Source organism: Gossypium arboreum, chromosome 11 (assembly GCF_025698485.1).
Source record: "Gossypium arboreum isolate Shixiya-1 chromosome 11, ASM2569848v2, whole genome shotgun sequence".
Lineage (NCBI taxonomy): Eukaryota > Viridiplantae > Streptophyta > Magnoliopsida > Malvales > Malvaceae > Gossypium > Gossypium arboreum.
Genome location: NC_069080.1, coordinates 113,520,293 through 113,538,381, shown reverse-complemented (window position 1 = coordinate 113,538,381; position 18,089 = coordinate 113,520,293).

The window sequence follows — 18,089 nt, the reverse complement described above, 5'->3', positions numbered from 1 at the left end:
AACCACTAGCACACTCCACTTTCCACTAGACCAACAGGCCAATTCAGTCTTGTTTTTACCAAAATAAACTTATAACCCTACTGGCCAAAGATAGGGGTTTTATCCTTAAAAAGTAAAATTTTTGTGGAAGCCAAGGCTTGAACCCATGACTTCCTAGACTCTTCCAGAGCACACAACCACTAAGCTAGACATACTTTCACGTCACAAACACACAAAAATAATTTTATCAGGGATTTGGGAATTTGGGGTGTTACAGTATAGACGCCCATGTAGGCCGTGTCATAGGCTGTGTTGACATTCCAGATAGGATCACATGGTCGTGTTCCAACCTGTGTTCAAACCCGTGTAACTCTCTGGCTTGGGTCACACGGCCAACACACATGCCCGTGTGGCTAGCCTGTGTGCCTTAAAAATAGCCATACATGCCTATGTACCAGGCCGTGTACTAGGCCATGCCAAACCTGTAGGGTATACTGACTTATGCCTCACGGCCAAGTCACATGCCCGTGTGTGAGGCTGAGTGAAGCAAACTGACTTGGTATCAAATTCAACACCATGAGACACACGACATGATCGTGTGTCGTACACGGTTGACACACACGCCCGTGTGGACAAAAATAGGCTATTTACCAAGCCAATTTGCCACCCAAACTTAGGCACACCTACACAACTCATATGGCATAGAACATAGCATCAATAGACATATAATTAAATTCCGAATCAAGCATAATTTATACCATTTCCAACACCAACTAATACAAAACATAATTACCACATTATGCCATCTAAGTTCATACCAATCTTTATCTTCTCAAATCATCAAAATGACCATTAACAAATATACATAATTTGATATATACTCTCAAGCATTTCAACCATTCAAAACTTGACTATTAGATAACTATAATGCTAATTATCCACAAGCATAACATGTCCAACATTCAAAACATCATACAAGCCACATGCACTTATATAAATATATGGTTCAAGCATACCAAAACAATCCAAAATAAGCCATCACTTATGTCTATATATACAAACCAAAATATAAACATTTACAAGCCAATTCTAATGGCTAAAATCATTATCAACTTATAATCAAAATGATCAAAAACCTATACATGCCATATAACCAAAACATAAACTTAAAAGTACCAAATTGATAGCTTGATAGTTTGATGAAGTCTCTGACGATCCTCGAATCCGAGCTAGCTTAGAAATCACTATAAAACACGAAAAATTTAAACAAAGTAAGCTATGTTTCTTAGTAAGCTCGTATGAAATAAACTAAATATTAACATGTATGTAAAAATTGTTAATTTTATCTTATCAACATGTAATTCATTTAAATAACAAACCTTTCACATTTTCAAACATAATTTTATACATGAAATTAACAACTTCTTTGATTTAAGCTTATACGGTTCATGTACATACTTGTACCATCTCATATCAATTTCATACACAATCACATCTTTCATATACCCATTGAACCATTTGGAATACTATCGGATACTTGGAAGTCTCGCACACTAAGTGTCAATATCACGGCCTGAAACCAACTCTATCTCATATCACATATACTGCTCCCACAAGAACTACTAACGAGCCTGCTCACACAAGCTGTCAGTCGAGATGTAGCTACAGGTGCTACTCACATAAGCTATCAAGTATCCATAACATATGCCGGCATACTCAGCCACCAGTAGGGCTTACAGGTTGCAGCACCCAGATCACATAATCACAACAATTCCCGAATGAAATGTCACTAGTATCCAAATCTATTCCTAAGGTTCAACTGGGATTCCAAACGTCAAATCTTCGTCGAATCATTATTGAATGTGTTTGTAGTCTCGTATTCATAGTTTATGCAATATTAAAGCTGTAACACCCCTCGCCCATATTCAACGTCAGAATAGGGTTACAAAGCATTACTGGACTTACAATACATTTAAACATTCAATTCACATATAATTTCACATTTCATGCAAACATTAATCAAACTCAAGCATAATGTCCCTATAACGAGCCTAGAAGGCCCTAAACATACTTTGGGAGTGGTTTGAGACTAAACCGATAACTCAAGAAATTTTTTCAAAATTTAGAAATTTTTCCTCAAAACAGGGGACACACGCCCGTGTGGCTCGACCGTGTGTCTCACACGGCCACCAAACATGCCCGTGTGACAAGCCATATGGACATTCGAAATAGGAGCAAATAGCTTTGTCGTAACCCGTGTCTGACCCCGTGTAACTCTTAGAGTTAGGTCACACAGCCAACACACACGCCTGTGTGCCCTAAAAATGTCCACACACACTCGTCTTTCAGGCCGTGTGTTAGGCCATACCAAACCTGTAGGGTATATTGACTTATCCCACACGGCCAAGTTACACGCCCATGTGTGAGGCCGTGTGTAGCATACTGACTTGGTTTCAAATTCAACACCAAGGGACACACAACAGTGTAACATGACCACGTGTCAGATACAGCTGAGACACACGCTTGTGTCTCTGCCCGTGTGGACAAAAATAGGCTATTAACCAAGCCAATTTGCCACCCAAATTTTGTCGCACCTACACAATTCATATGGCACAAAGTTTAGCATCAATAAGCATATTGTCATAACCATTTTTTGAAAAACGGGGATCAACTTGGATTTGAAAACGAAAACGAAAAATGGGAGTCGCCACCAATCCTTTTTGATGAGGTGTGATCGAGTCACCTTTAAATTAACCATTTTAATAAAAGTTAAGATTTACTAAAATGATAATTTTAGGTCTACGAAAATCAGAAAATGAGTTCAAGAGTCGGTTCCGCACGAGGAAGGATTAGCACCCTCGATACGCCCAAAATTGGTACCTAGTTGATTAATTAATGTCTTAAGATCAAATATTGAAAACTTTGAAGACTTTTGAAATATGATCATTCTTTATGAAAATGCTCTAGTGTTAAAGACCTTCTCGTCTCAAAATATAAAATGTCACATCCAGTGAGTTAGGACACGGCATCTTGAATTTTCGATAGCGAGCTTGCCTTTTATTTAAAATTAACGTGTTTTAAAAGATATTCGGTTAGTTAGGGTGAACAAGGAAAATCGAAACCTAGTGAGTTAAGGTACGTTTCCTCGAATTTTTGAACACCAAATATTGCCTTTATTCACGTTATTTCGAAGTAACAAAATGTCATACCCGGTAAGTTAGGGCAGCACACCTCGCATCCCCGAAAATAAGCATTTTTAAAATTCGTATTGTGATTTAAAAGAATATTTCGTGATTTAGGTTAAAAGAGAAAAATCGAAACCCAGTAAGTTAGGGCACGATTTTCTCTAATTTCCAAATACAGAATATCACTTTTATGAAAGGATTATTTTAAGGTATCAAAAAAACATGATGTGATTTAGTAAAATATGAAAGCAAATTTTGGTATTAACACGTATAATAATATGATGATAGTGTCAAAACAATAACATGAATAGTTATAAAAGATGAAACAATAACGAGGCTAAGTATCATATAAATGTAAACACGCACGTGGGGAAAATAGAATAATCAAACAAGCAAGCAAATAAATAAATAAATAGATATAAAAATGGAAAAATAAAATGACAATGATAACGATAATAATGATATAAAAGTATATACATATATGGGTTAAAGTATATACGTAACAATAGAGGTTATAAGAAATATATGAAAGAAATATATATATATATATATATATGATAATAATGATAGTACAATATTAAAAGATGCATATGCGTAGTATAAAAATGTATACGTAATATCTGAAAATTACATAGTGTATATACATATTAGTAATAATAATGGTAATAATAATAATAAAACATTACATAAATATATATTGAAAATAGATATATAATAATATTTAAAAGCATATACATAATATATACATAACATACTGAAACAAAATATACACATAATATATTAAAACACATACATGACATACATAATATACATGATAAAACATAATATGATATTTACAATATATAGAACTATAATAAAATGATATACACGATATAATATTAATTTACATGGGCATAATATGAAGTATAATATATAAATATATATTAAAAGTATGTATATATGACACAAATGTATTAACAAAACAATAATATCAAAACTAATAATAACAATAATATATAAATGTATACGTATATATGTTAAAGATATATAATAAAACATTTATTAATATTAATAATAAATATAGAGGTAAAAATAGATATAACAAAATGTATATAATAGAGTATTTAAATATGTATACATAAAAATATATTAGGAACAACAATAATAATATATATAAAACAACTATAAGAATATATATAAAGTATATATATATGTAGTATTAATTAAAAATGTCTAAATAATAATAAAATATGTTAAAAATAATAATACAAGAATAGTAAAATAGAATAATGAATAATATTAAAATAATAAAGAGTAAAAATAATATAGAAACCGTTATTAAATCTGAGAAAGGGACCAAATTCGAAACAAATATTAAGTTTTGGCGCCGATTTAAAAAAAAACTAATAAAGAGGAAAGAGACTGATTCGAACACGCGAGCAAACAGGAGGGCCTAAAGCAGTAAATATCCCGACCTCCTAATACGGCGTCGTTCGTATAGGTACCAAATTGAAAACGAGATAAATTTTAGGGCCAGATTAAAAAATAAAAAAACCTGATTGCAAAATATATGGAAAGCGGAAGGACCGCGCGCGCAATTAGACCCTTATACGAAAACGCACGAATCCTAAGGCGGGTCGGAGTCGGGTCTCGGGTCAGGGTAGTTAAACGACGTCATTTTTGGGTTTTGTCCTGGGCACCAAAACGGTGCCGTTTTGGTAGGCTATAAAAGCCTAAAAACTTCTAAAAAAAATCATTTTAGCTGCTAAGGAAAAAAGAGAGAGAGAGAGAGAGGGGAGAGGGAGATTCCCGGTCGAAGAGCATGCCATCGTCGGGTCCCCAGACCGCCGTGTGTCTCCGTCGTCTGCCACCGTTCACGGTGGCCGAAATTTCGAAAAGGTGATTTTTCTTCCCCCTTTTTTTTATTTATTATTTTTTATGTTTTAATCTATATATGCACACCCGTAGAAACAAAAAAAAGACAAACAGAGGAGAAAGAAACCGAATCGACTTAGGGAGTTTTGAACACCTTTTGATTTCTGATCTTTGATTTTGTCTTTAGGTTGCTCTTCTGCTTTTGATGTTACCGAAATCTCTATTACATGTTTGTATTTTTAAGATATAAGGTTGTTTTTCATTTAAAAAAAACGGACCAAACCTTCATGGTCCTTCTATTTGGCTTTAAATAGCCATTTATATTACATTGTCTCTTCTTTGTAGAAAAATGGGCGGTGGAGCAGAGGCAACTTGTGCTGTTGACGAGACTGGGGCGGTGGGAGTCAAAGGCGGTGGAGGCAAGTGATTTAGGGTTTCAGATTCTGAAACCCTAAACTTAGGTCTAGTTGGGTTTCGGCCTCTGTTAGGGGTTAGGGGTTTTTTGGGCCCAAAATTGGGCTTGTACAGCTGCCCCTCTTTGCTTGTTGTCGTGTAACGAGAACAGAGCAAAGACTTTAAGAAAAGACCAATTTTGCCCGGTCTCACCGCGTCTGGACTTGTTTAGCGCTTCTTTTCTTCAGGTAGCTCTCTTTCAATCCACTGCATCTTGTTGCTTCACTCCGCTTCACTGCTCTACTGTAACTTCAGGGAGATAAGGTCTATTTATTTATAGCTTCACTCTATTCCATTGCAACTTCAGGGAATAAGATTTGTTATCTTCAGTCTGCTCCATTGCAACTTCGAAGAGATCTGCTGTAGCTCTTAGCCGCTCCAACGCCATTTCAGGGAGAAGATATTTGATTTTCAGCCTGTTACCCTACTGCTTAGGGGGTTAAGGTCGTCATCGCATTTGATCTGTTTCCTTACTGCTTAGGGGGTTTAGATCTGTAAATTCAGTCTTCGATATGCTCCACTACTGCTTAGGGAGATAAGATCTATAAATTTAGCTTGTCACCCTACTTATTTAGGGGTTTAAGGTCTGTAAATTTAGCTTGTTACCCTACTGCTTAGGGGGTTAAGCCCATCATCTTCGATCTATTTCCCTACTGCTTAGGGTGATAAGATCTGTAGATCTTTAGCCTGTTACCTTACTGTTTAGGGGGTTAAGGCTTGGTGGTTTGAATCTGCTTCACTGCACTTCAGGAAGGCAAAATTCCCCGTCTTTTGATCTGCTTCCCTACTGCTTAGGGTGATAAGATCTATGAACTTTAGCTTGTTACCCTACTACTTAGGGGGTTAAAGCTCGTCCCCTTCGATCCGTTTCCCTACTGCTTAGGGTGATAAGATCTTATGAACTTCAACTTGTTACCCTACTGCTTAGGGAGTTAAAGCTCGTCACCTTCGATCTGTTTCCCTACTGCTTAGGGGGTTAAGATCTATGAATTCAACTTGTTACCCTACTGCTTAGGTGGTTAAGGTCTGGTGAATTCACTAATTCTAGGAACATGACTTGTAGAATCAGTTTCATGTATCTATGCTTATGTCAAAGAATTAGGATGCTATGATCAAAATGAATCAAATGCTCCTAATTAGATGCATTATGAATGATCTATGAATGTATGGGTGCAACATGTTGTGAGTGTGAATCCCTTTTAATGTTTAGGTTGCCCTTGCTCTTTGTTTATCAAGGTTCTTTCACTGAAATGGTACCTTGTCTTCTTGTTCAGCTCAAATTTTGAACAGAAAACCCGAAGAGGTGGTCCCAATTTAAACTCTTTCTTCTCATATGCTTCCAATCTTTGAGTTTGGTTAGTTCTAAATAATTGTCCTGTTTTAGGTTCCTGTACTATTTAGAAACTTTCAGAGTAATACGCAGAACTCTTTTTTCGAAAATGGCTTTAGTCCATTAATCATCATTTCACTGCAAAATGCTTGAAAAGGATCATAACAATGTCAAAATTGAAATTTGTTAGAAACAAAATTTGAAGGGAATAGATTAATCATAGTCAACAAACATTGCTGGAATACAAAATGAATAAAAAGGGAATAGATTAATCACAGCCAACAAACATTGCTGGAATACAAAATGAATAAAAAGGGAATAGGTGCCCCAGATATTGCAGTGTGAGCTTCTTTGTACTAACTTCTTGAGGACTCCTTTTTTGCTCAATATGTGTTTTAAGTGATCTAGAGTACCCTCGTAGATGCCCTAAGATGTAACATCTCTCTTCCTTGTTAATTTAGGTATCGTATGTCCCACCTTTGATCAATATTTGAATCGCCCTTTTACGGGTTTTCAATTCAAAACCCCTTTGGTCTCAAGGTGCTCTTTGCGAGTTTTCACCCTAGCCTCTCCTTTTTTTTAGGCTAAGTATTTCTTAACGAATCCGAATTCACGGGATTGGGTAAAGCCTTGCCATCCATTTCGGCCAATATAAATGCTCCTCCAGAAAAGGCCTTCTTTACCACATAAGGTCCTTCCCAATTAGGCATCCTTGTCCTCTGAAATCCTTTTGTATGGGCAGAATCTTTTTCAATACTAGGTCTCCCTCGTGGAATTCTCTGCGACGAACCTTTTTGTTGTAAGCTCGCATCATTCGCTTTTGGTACATCTGACCATGACGGATAGCCCTTAGCCTCTTTTCTTCAATCAAATTCAGCTGATCGTATCGGGACTGGATCCATTCTGCTTCATCCAACCTTACCTCTGACAAAACTCTTAGGGAAAGAATCTTGACCTCTATGGGTAAAACTGCCTCCATTCCATAGCCCAATGAGAAAGGCGTTGCCCCGGTGGAAGTTCTGACAGACGTTCGATAGGCATAGAGGGTGAATGGCAATTTCTCATGCCAGTCTTTATAAGTCTTAGTCATTTTCCCCACAATCTTCTTGATATTCTTATTGGCTGCTTCGACCGCACCGTTCATCTTCGGGCGATACGGTGGCGAGTTATGGTGTCTAATCTTCAAATTCAATGCGTTGTCAGATATGATCCTTTCTGGTATTCCATATCGACAGATGATTTCCTTTTTCAGGAACTTGCTAATTGCCAATTTAGTTACATTAGAATATGAAGCGGCCTCCACCTATTTGGTGAAATAATCGATACCACAAAGATGAAACGATGCCCATTTGAAGCTTTTGGCGAAATTGGCCCAATCACATCCATGCCCCACATCAAGAAAGGCCATGGCGAAGTCATGACATGCAGAGGTGAGGGAGGTACATTAAGCTTGTCTTCATAGATTTGACACTTATGACATCTTTTGGCATAGTTAATACAGTCTCCTTCCATAGTGGACCAATAATAACCGAACCTTGTAATTTTCCTGGCCATTGTAAAACCATTAGCGTGTGTCCCACAGACGCCCTCATGGACTTCTTCCAAGATTTTCTTAGCCTCAATAGCATCTACACATCTCAACAATACCTGGTCCTTCCTTCTTTTGTATAGGATCTCCCTGTCTAAGACATAGTCATGGGCCAGTCTTCTCAATGTTCTTTTCTCATTCTCAGTAGCTTGGTCGGGGTACTCATGATTCTTCACATATTGTAGGATATCGTGGTACCAATGGTGATCATCAATTTCTTCTTCTTCTTCGAGGTTGTAACAATAAGCCAGGGCCTCGTAAATGCTTATTTGGATTGGTTTCACATCCTCTGGTTGGTTCACCTTGATCATATAAGCTAAAGTTGCTAGGGCGTCAGCCATCTGATTTTCTTCTCGTGGGAGGTAGCAGAAGACAATATCATCAAACTCTTTAATTAACTCAAGGATCAACCTCTGGTAATTGATCAATTTGGGGTCTCTTGTCTCCCATTCACCTTTGAGTTGATAAATCACTAGGGCAGAATCTCCATATACCTCTAACGCCTTGATTTTACGTTCTATGGCTACACGTTTTCCCATGATACATGCTTCGTATTCTGCCATATTATTCGTGCAGTCAAAATCCAATTTACTAGTGAAGGGATAATGATCTCCGTTCGAGGATACTAGGACTGCCCTGATTTCTTTGCCCACGGCATTTGATGCTCTGTCAAAGTTTAGCTTCCAAGGATGACCTTCTTGAGGGTCTTCTTCAGTGGTTGCTATGTACATTAGATCATCATTTGGAAAGTCAAAGTTCAGAGGCTCGTAGTCCTCTAGGGCTCTGCTGGCTAGGAAGTCTGCTATCACACTCCCTTTTACGGCCTTCTGGTTCACATAGACTATATCGAACTTAGAAAGTAGAATTTGCCATTGGGCTATTCTCCTGTTCAAGGCAGTTGACTCCATCAAGTATTTCAGAGGATCCATTTTAGAGATCAGCCAAGTTGTGTGGTACAACATGTATTGTCTCAGTCTTCGGGTTGTCCGGATTAAGGCACAACATAACTTTTCAATGAACGAGTATCTCGTATCGCACTTAGTGAACTTTTTACTGAGGTAATATATCGCTCTTTCTTTCCTTCCCAATTTATCGTGTTGGCCAAGCACGCATCCCATAGAATTTTCAAATACCGCCAAATACAGTATCAGTGGCTTATTTGGACTAGGTGGTGTCAACACTAGGGCATTAGACAAATATTGCTTAACTTTGTCAAAAATCTTCTAGCATTCCTCGTCCCAAACACCAGGGTTGTGTTTCTTAAGGAAACAGAATATGGGGTCACATTTCTCGGTTAGTTGTGAAATAAACCGAGCGATGTAATTTAGTCTTCCTAGGAATCCTCGAACTTCCTTCTGAGTACGTGGTGGAGGTAACTCTTGTATGGCTTTGACTTTATCTAGGTCAATCTCAATCCCTTTTTCACTGACCACGAATCCTAACAATTTTCCTGACCTGGCCCCGAAGGTACTGTAACACCCCGCACCCGAGACCGTTGCCGGAGTCGAACACGAGGTGCTTCATTTATTTTCACAGTCCATTTTAAAAATTTCCAGACAAGCTGGCTAACTGCGTCACTGTCACCTTAAAAATCTTATCTCGAGTTCAAAGCTCAAAAACTAATTCCGTAAATTTTCCCTGAAAATAGACTCATATATCCATCTACAAATTCTTTTCTAGAATTTTTGATTGGGCCAATTAGTACATTTTATTAGTTAAAGTCTCCCCTGTTTCAGGGTTCGACTGCCCTGACCTTCATGCATTACGACTTTTATATCTCCCTGTACAGGGCTTTAATACTTATGCCATTTGTTTTTAGATAAACTAGACTCAAAATGGAATCTATACATATATGGAATGACTTCTAATTTTCTCTGGTTAATTTATAGTGAATTTCCAAATTCAGATCAGGGGATCCAGAAATCGCTCTGGCCCTGTTCCATGAAAACTTAAATATCTCTTAAAATATGACTCATATGATTATTTCGTTTCTTCCATATGAAAGTTGACTCATCAAGGTTCGATTACATAATTTATTCACTATTTAATTCCATTCCTACTATTTTTAGTGATATTTCTAATCCATACCACTGCTGCTGTTAGCATCTGTTTTTAAGGTAAACTTTACCTATTTCATGGTTTTCCATGAATCAACTAGAATTTGTCATACAAAGCACCAAAATGATCATGATTAACCATTCCAATGGCTAACCGTTACCAAACATTTCCATACCTCTCAATGAACAACATACAAAACGATTTTAATGCTATGCTCAAAGTATATATAAGCCATTTTCGCATGGCTATCCAAATTTATACAAAACCAAAGGGTACATGACCAACAACAAAAAGGGTAGTCCTATACATGCCATTTTCAGAGTTCAACCAAAAGTGTACCAAAAGGGCTTTGATAGTGTGGACGACTTCAACTTCGACAATCCCGAGTCTGATAGCTGATGAACCAAAATCTATAAAACAGAGATTCAAAGAACGGAGTAAGCATTTAATGCTTAGTAAGTTTTGAGCAATGAAATTAGACACAACTGATGTATAGCATTCATATAACTAAACGGATAATTTCATATACACATATTCTCAAAAATCAGTCATACTTCACATTTCCAACCCTTATATTCACACATAAGGGATCAACTTAACCAAAGACCGGAAGCTCATTAATTGACTGAGCGAATAACATTTAAAAGGAATCAACTACTCCAATGCATATACGAAACGTACCTCATCGTTGGGATTTTACGAGCGTATTAATTGAAATTATTACAGCAAGATCGCTCATTCCCAAACCAAGTACCTTTGGAATTTAGCCGGATATAACCACTCGCACAAGGCCTTCGGGTCTTATCCCGGATATGGTTACTAGCATAAATGCCTTCGGGACTTAGCCCGGATATAGTCGCTAGCACAAATGCCTTCGGGTCTTAGCCCGGATATAGCAACTCGCACAAATGCCTTCGGATCTTAGTCCGGATATAGTCACTAGCATAAAAGCCTTCGGGACTTAGCCCAGATATCATTCAAATAACCACGCACATATATCAATAAATCATGACACATCCATATTTGATTTTCATTTCCAAAGCTCAAACACAAGACACTTATCACACTTACTAATTTCGGCTCAATAGCCACATACAAAGAGCACGATTTTGATTGGCTTTATAACATGATCTCTATGCACATACGGCTACCCATCATTCGTATAGACTAATTAATTCAACATATAATTCAAGTAGAATCATTATATCGCCGTATTTTTGTTATGATTATACTTCATGACTTAATCAAATCGTAAACTAAGTTTCATTACTCGAAAACTTACCTCGGATGTTGTCGAACGATTTCGGCGGCTATTTGATCACTTTTTCCTTTCCTTTATCCAACTTTGGTCCTCTAAGCTCTTGAGCTAATTCAAACAAATTTAACTTATTAAAGTCTCATTATGCTAGCTGATGGCCGAATATGACAAGGAGTTTGATAGGTCATATGGCCACCTTTAGCTCAAATACAAAATGGTCATACGTATTTTTAATCACATTGAGCAATTTAATACAATTAATCTAACATTTCCTCATGTGCACCTTGATGACCGAATACACACATCATTAACCTAATATCAATTGACTAAACACTTTAACAAATTCTCCTTGAGCCGATTATCTAAGTCAAGATAAAAGCATCAATGTGCTTGCCTCTAACCGAATACATGCAACACCAACCTACCTCATGTGGCCGAATATGCATGTCTATGTTGAGGCCAATTATATGCTTAATACTTCCTACAAATATGGTTACTTGTATTGACTACATACCATTTGTTTCAAGTTCAAAACTCGGCTAATACACATATATACACTAGTAATCAAATACTAACATTTGTACTTCATCTTAATAGCTAGCTTAGCAAACCTTAATTTAACACATAATTCATACATATCACATTCCAAGCATTCACTCAATTCTATCACTTAAAACACACACATTACTCAATAACTTCCTAGTTTAAATTCGGCAACTACACTAATTCACTAGATGATTTGTTATTATTATTGTTCATTTATTCAAACTACTTACAATTTCCTTAAACTATCACAATTAACAACCATCTATCACTTCCATTTTCTACCATGGCCGAATGTTATAACCCAAGCCACACATATTGTTCCTCAAGGCCCTTCAATGACCACATTCGGCACCTCCTTAAGAACAACCCAAATTTCAACCTTCAAGAAAGAAGAAAAAATATATGTACTAAGAGCTTCAAACTACTTGGCCGAATATCAAACCTCCTAACAATCAAAACTTAAGCCATGGAATGATTAGAACTTGAACTAACCACCTTCTTTATACATAATTTTCCAAGAATTTCAAGGTACTTACCTCTTCCTAATCCTCATCCAAACCGAACATGAAGCAAGAGAACTCCTTTCTTCTTACTTTGATTTTTCGGTCAAGAAGAACAAAGAGGATGAAGCCTTTTTTTTCTTTTTCTTCTTCTAGGTACGGCAAAATGGGGGAGCAAGGATGAAACAACTTTGGTTTCTCCTCCCACTCCCCTCATATTTTATTGTTCTTCCTACAACATGTTATCACAAATTATTTTTAATGTATTTTACCCATCACATTTTGTCTATCCTCAATGTCATGGCCGGCCATTACTTATTAAATGGGGAAATTGACATGCAAGTCCACCCCTTTGATTACATGCACTAATAGATCCTTATAGATTAACCTATCACATTTCAAAAGTGTCACACATAAGTCCTATTAACTAAATTCACATGCAATTAACTAAATCAAAGCTTAAAACTTTCACACATTCATATTCACATATTTTAGACAATAATTATCATATTCAAATAATTTGGTGACTCGGTTTAGCGGTCCCAAAACCGTTTTCCGACTAGGGTCACTTTAGGGCTGTCACAGGTACATTTTGCGGGATTGAGTTTCAACTGGAATTTCTTCAACCTCGAAAATAATTTCCTCAAGACTTGTACATGCTCTTCTTCAGTCCGAGATTTGGCGATCATGTCATCGAAATAGACTTCAATTTCTTTATGCATCATATCATGGAATAGGGTTACCATGGCTCTCTGATATGTTGCTCCTGCATTTTTCAATCCGAACGGCATCACCTTATAGGAAAAGGTTCCCCACATGGTCACAAATGTGGTTTTATTCATGTCTTTAGGATACATCTTGATCTGATTGTATCCTGAAAAACCATCCATGAAGGAGAAGAGTGAGTAACCTGCCGTGTTGTCCACTAAGGTGTCGATATGTGGCAACGAGAAATTATCCTTCGGGCTGGCTTTGTTTAAGTCTCTGTAGTCTACACACATCCATACTTTTCCATCTTTTTTAGGGACGGGGACGATGTTGGCTACCCATTATGAGTACTTAACTACTTGTAAGAAGCCAGCATCAAATTGCTTCTTGACCTCCTCTTTTATTTTCAACAAAACATCGGGCCGCATCCTTCGAAGCTTTTGCTGAACTGGCTTGCATTCTTCTTTGATGGGGAGCCTGTGTACCACAATGTTAGTACTTAGCCCAGGCATATCTTGATATGACCATGCAAAGACATCCTTGAACTCTTAGAGTAACTCAATAAGGTCCCACTTTGTCTCTGTGGTAATGCAAGCTTTGATCTTTACTTCATTCTATTCTAGTTCATCTCCCAAGTTCACGGCTTCTACAATCTCTTGGTGGGGTAGAATCTGTTTCTCCTCGTGTTCTACCATCCTTAACAAATCAGGGGATAAGTTACAGTCTCCGTCATCTTCAAAGTCCTGAGATCCCTCTAGACACATATCCCACTCAAAAGGAGACTTTGAATTAATAGCAACGTCACTCACATCATTGATATTTGGAGACCTGTTGTTGGTGCGAAGGAAGATACAAAGAACAAGAGAATATAAGAATAATGATATGTATGGTATGATCATGAGTGAAAGAATAAAAGAATATTTGCACGAAATAAGTCAAAAGGATGCATTTCATTGAAATAACGATTTCTAACACAAGCCTATTTCACAAAAGGACACTTATTACTCCTAGGCCTAGAAGTGTGTTTTGGACATTACTCTGAGTTAGTTCTAAAGACTACAGGAATCTCTTCCATGATCCAATTATTCAGAACACTTCCCGGCTCATAGGGGCGAATGCCCGACAAATTCTCTACCCCCATTCCTTCTTCATATGTGGCATTGATGTCCAAACTCCCCATCATTCCTTCCGCGATTTCCTTTCTCGACATCTTTCGCTCAGGGTGAATGACTCCTCCTGACACAAAAGTCTTCGAAATATGGGGGAAGATCATTGGTTCCCATTCGACTTCTCCCCCGTTCAATCGCGCTTTCCTTCTCTCCTGCTTCTTCTCAAGTTCCTTCTTTCTTTGTTTAATGTCCGGCTTAAACCCTAACCCAAAACAATCTTGTTTGTCCTTCATCATTGGTACATTAATCCTTCCCTGGAGGTATCTCTCGAGTCCTTTTCCGGGTAGAGCCCTTTTTCCAATAGTTAGCCGTAGTCCCATTCTTGTAGTCTCAGATAACCTGGGCATTGGAATCTTATTTCCTTTGGTAATGAATGTTGCGTTCACGAACTCCAAAGATCGAAAAGAGCACTCGATTGCTTCGTCATTTGCCTCTAGATATGGGGTGTCAGTGGTTATTGCTGTGATGATGTATTATTCGGCATTGATCGTTATTAACCGACCTTCGGTTACCAATTTCAACTTCTGGTGCAGCGATGAAGGGACTGCCCCTGCTGAGTGTATCCATGGCCACCCCAATAGGAAATTATACGAAGGCTTAATGTCTATGACCAGGAAATCTACCTCATACGTGCTCTGCCCGATTAAGAGGGGTATTTCAATTCTCCCCATTACCTTCCTTTCCGTGCTATCAAGTGCTCTAACTACATTTTGGCATGTCTTCATATGGGAACTATCCACTGGCAACCTACTCAGCGTAGATAGGGGTAGGACATTCAGTGCAGACCCATTGTCAATCAATACCCCTGGTAATGTATACCCTTTACAGCGAGTCGTGATGTGCAAAGCTTTAGTTGATCCTCGGCCCCTGGCGGCACCTCATCATCATTGAAGAATATGAAGTTGTCGGCACTTATATTGTTGACTAAGCGGTCCAGTTTGTTTACAGAGATATCGTTAGCAACATAAGTTTCATTCAGTACCTTATTCAATGCGCCGCGATGGATTTCAGAGCTTAAAAGTAAGGCCAGTATCGATATACGAGCTGGCTGTTTGTGCAACTATTCTACGACACTATATTCGCTGTACTTTAGAAATTTTAAGAATTCCTTGGCTTCTTTTTTAGTCACTGATTCATTAACAGTTCGTTCAGGCCCCGCCGGCTTCTCTTTCTTTTGCTCAATTGCTAATGATTTTTCTTTAACCTGTTCGACTTTTGTATTTGGGGTATAATGCCTTCTGCTGCGCATATAAAAACCCTCGTCTTGAACTTCCTCTGATGCATTAATCGGGTTCTTCACTCCCGGGAATGTCACATTGCAGCTATAGTTCCACGATACCCTTTTGCTATCCTTGTAAGGGAAAGCAACAGGATTCTGGATTACGACCTTTGGTGCAACTTGTGCCCCAGCTTCATTCATTCTTGAACGTGATATGATAATCACTGGGTGGTTGACTTTGTAAACATCCTTCATCGACCCCTCTTCGGAGGCACACACATCTGCTTCTTCTGGGCTCCTGACATATTCGAAGAATTCCAGCTCCTTATTATCCATCAATCCTTGTAACAAAGCCCTGATTCACTGCATTTCTGAATCTCGTGATCCTCTTGATCATGGAACTCGCAATAATTCTTTACTTCTCGAGGTCTGACCCTTGAATTCTGTGCTATCAACCCTCTTTCCACCACTTTCTTCCATACTTCTTTCAACGGGGTATTCACTTTGGCAACATCTGTCTTAATTTCTTTCCTCGAACTCTCGGTTACTGCATTTATTCCCTTATCCCCATGGTTAGGTAATGGATTCTCTGTACTGGATGTATCATCAAATTTCACAATCCCCATGTTGATGAGTCTTTCAACCAATTTCTTGAAAGTGGTACAGTTTTCTATCGAGTGCCCTGTGGCTCTCGCATGGTATTTGGATTGGGTATTTGCGTCTTACCATTTGGGGTATGGAGGTTGCATTGGCTTTAGATAGAAGGGAGACACGACATGTGCATCAAGTAAACTTTGGTATATCTCCTTGTACGTCATTGGAATGGGCATAAATTGGAGTTTCTCCCTATTTTGTTTTGTGTTGGGCTCTTGTCTGGGTGAGGCCTGCTGTCCAGTAGTTGTCGACCTTGGTTGGCTTACGGTGATTGATTTCGAATATGAGCTCACATTATTCACCTCATGCTCTTTCTTTCTCGGCGCTAACCTCTTGGCATTTTTCCCAGCCTCTATTTTCCCACATCTTATGGCATTTTCTATCATTTCTCCAGACATTACTATGTCCGAAAAACTCTTGGTTGCGATATCCAACATGTGGTTAATAAAAGGTGCCTTCAAGGTATTGATGAAGAGCACAGTGGTTTCCTTTTCCAATAGAGGGGGTTGGACTTGTGTGGCCACTTCTCTCCATCGTTGGGCGTACTGCCTAAAGCTCTCATTATGTTTTTCCTCCATATTCTGTAAAGTGATTCTATCAGGGGCTATGTCTGCCACATGACCGTACTGCTTCATGAAGGCTTGTGCTAAATCTTTCCATGAACTGATCTGGGCGCAACTCAGTTGGTTGTACCATCTAGAAGCGGCCCCAACCAGACTTTCTTCGAAGCAGTGAATTAATAGTTGGTCATTATTTACATGGTCTGCCATTCGTCTACAGAACATAGTGATGTGAGCTTCGGGACAACTAGTCCCGTTGTATTTCTCAAATTCTGGAGTTTTGAACTTGGGAGGGAGTACTAGGTCCGGAACCAAACTTAATTCCTTAGCATTGATTCCACCACGATAGTCGGTGCTTTCCATTTCTTTAAATTTTTCTTCCAACCGTCTACACCTTTCTTCAAGCTCTCCCGGGAGTTCTACACTTGTCTTTTCTGCTTCTGTTACTTCATCAAGATTGAGGACCACAGGGTTGGTTGGGTTGTCCCCCAGATTAGAGCCCGAGCACGCCTGATAATTCATCGGTGCCGAAACACGACCTGAAATGGTTGGGGCCTAATGGTGACCGATGGCCTAATTATTTTTATACAATTTTTAATGATTTTCCAAAGTCAGAATAGGGGAACCCAAAATCATTCTGACCTTGTCTCACAAAAATTAAAATATCTCATTAAATAAAATTCTTTTGCTCACAAAGTTTCTTCTACATAAAACTAGACTCAATAAGCTTTAAGTACATATTTTATTCAACCTCTAATTCGATTTACACAATGTTTGGTGATTTTTCAAAGTTGTACTACTGTTGTTGTTCAAAACTGTTCTAATGCTAATTTTACTCTTTCATGATTCCCTTGTACTTTCATTAACTTACCTTTATAAGCCACATCACACAATGACATTGGCATAGGCATATGAGTAATTAATATGCTTGCAACCCATTATCCAATATAAGCCAATTTATATGGCTACATACCAAATCAAATCCTTATTCATTACAAGCTAATACATTTGGCCATATCATAATGACA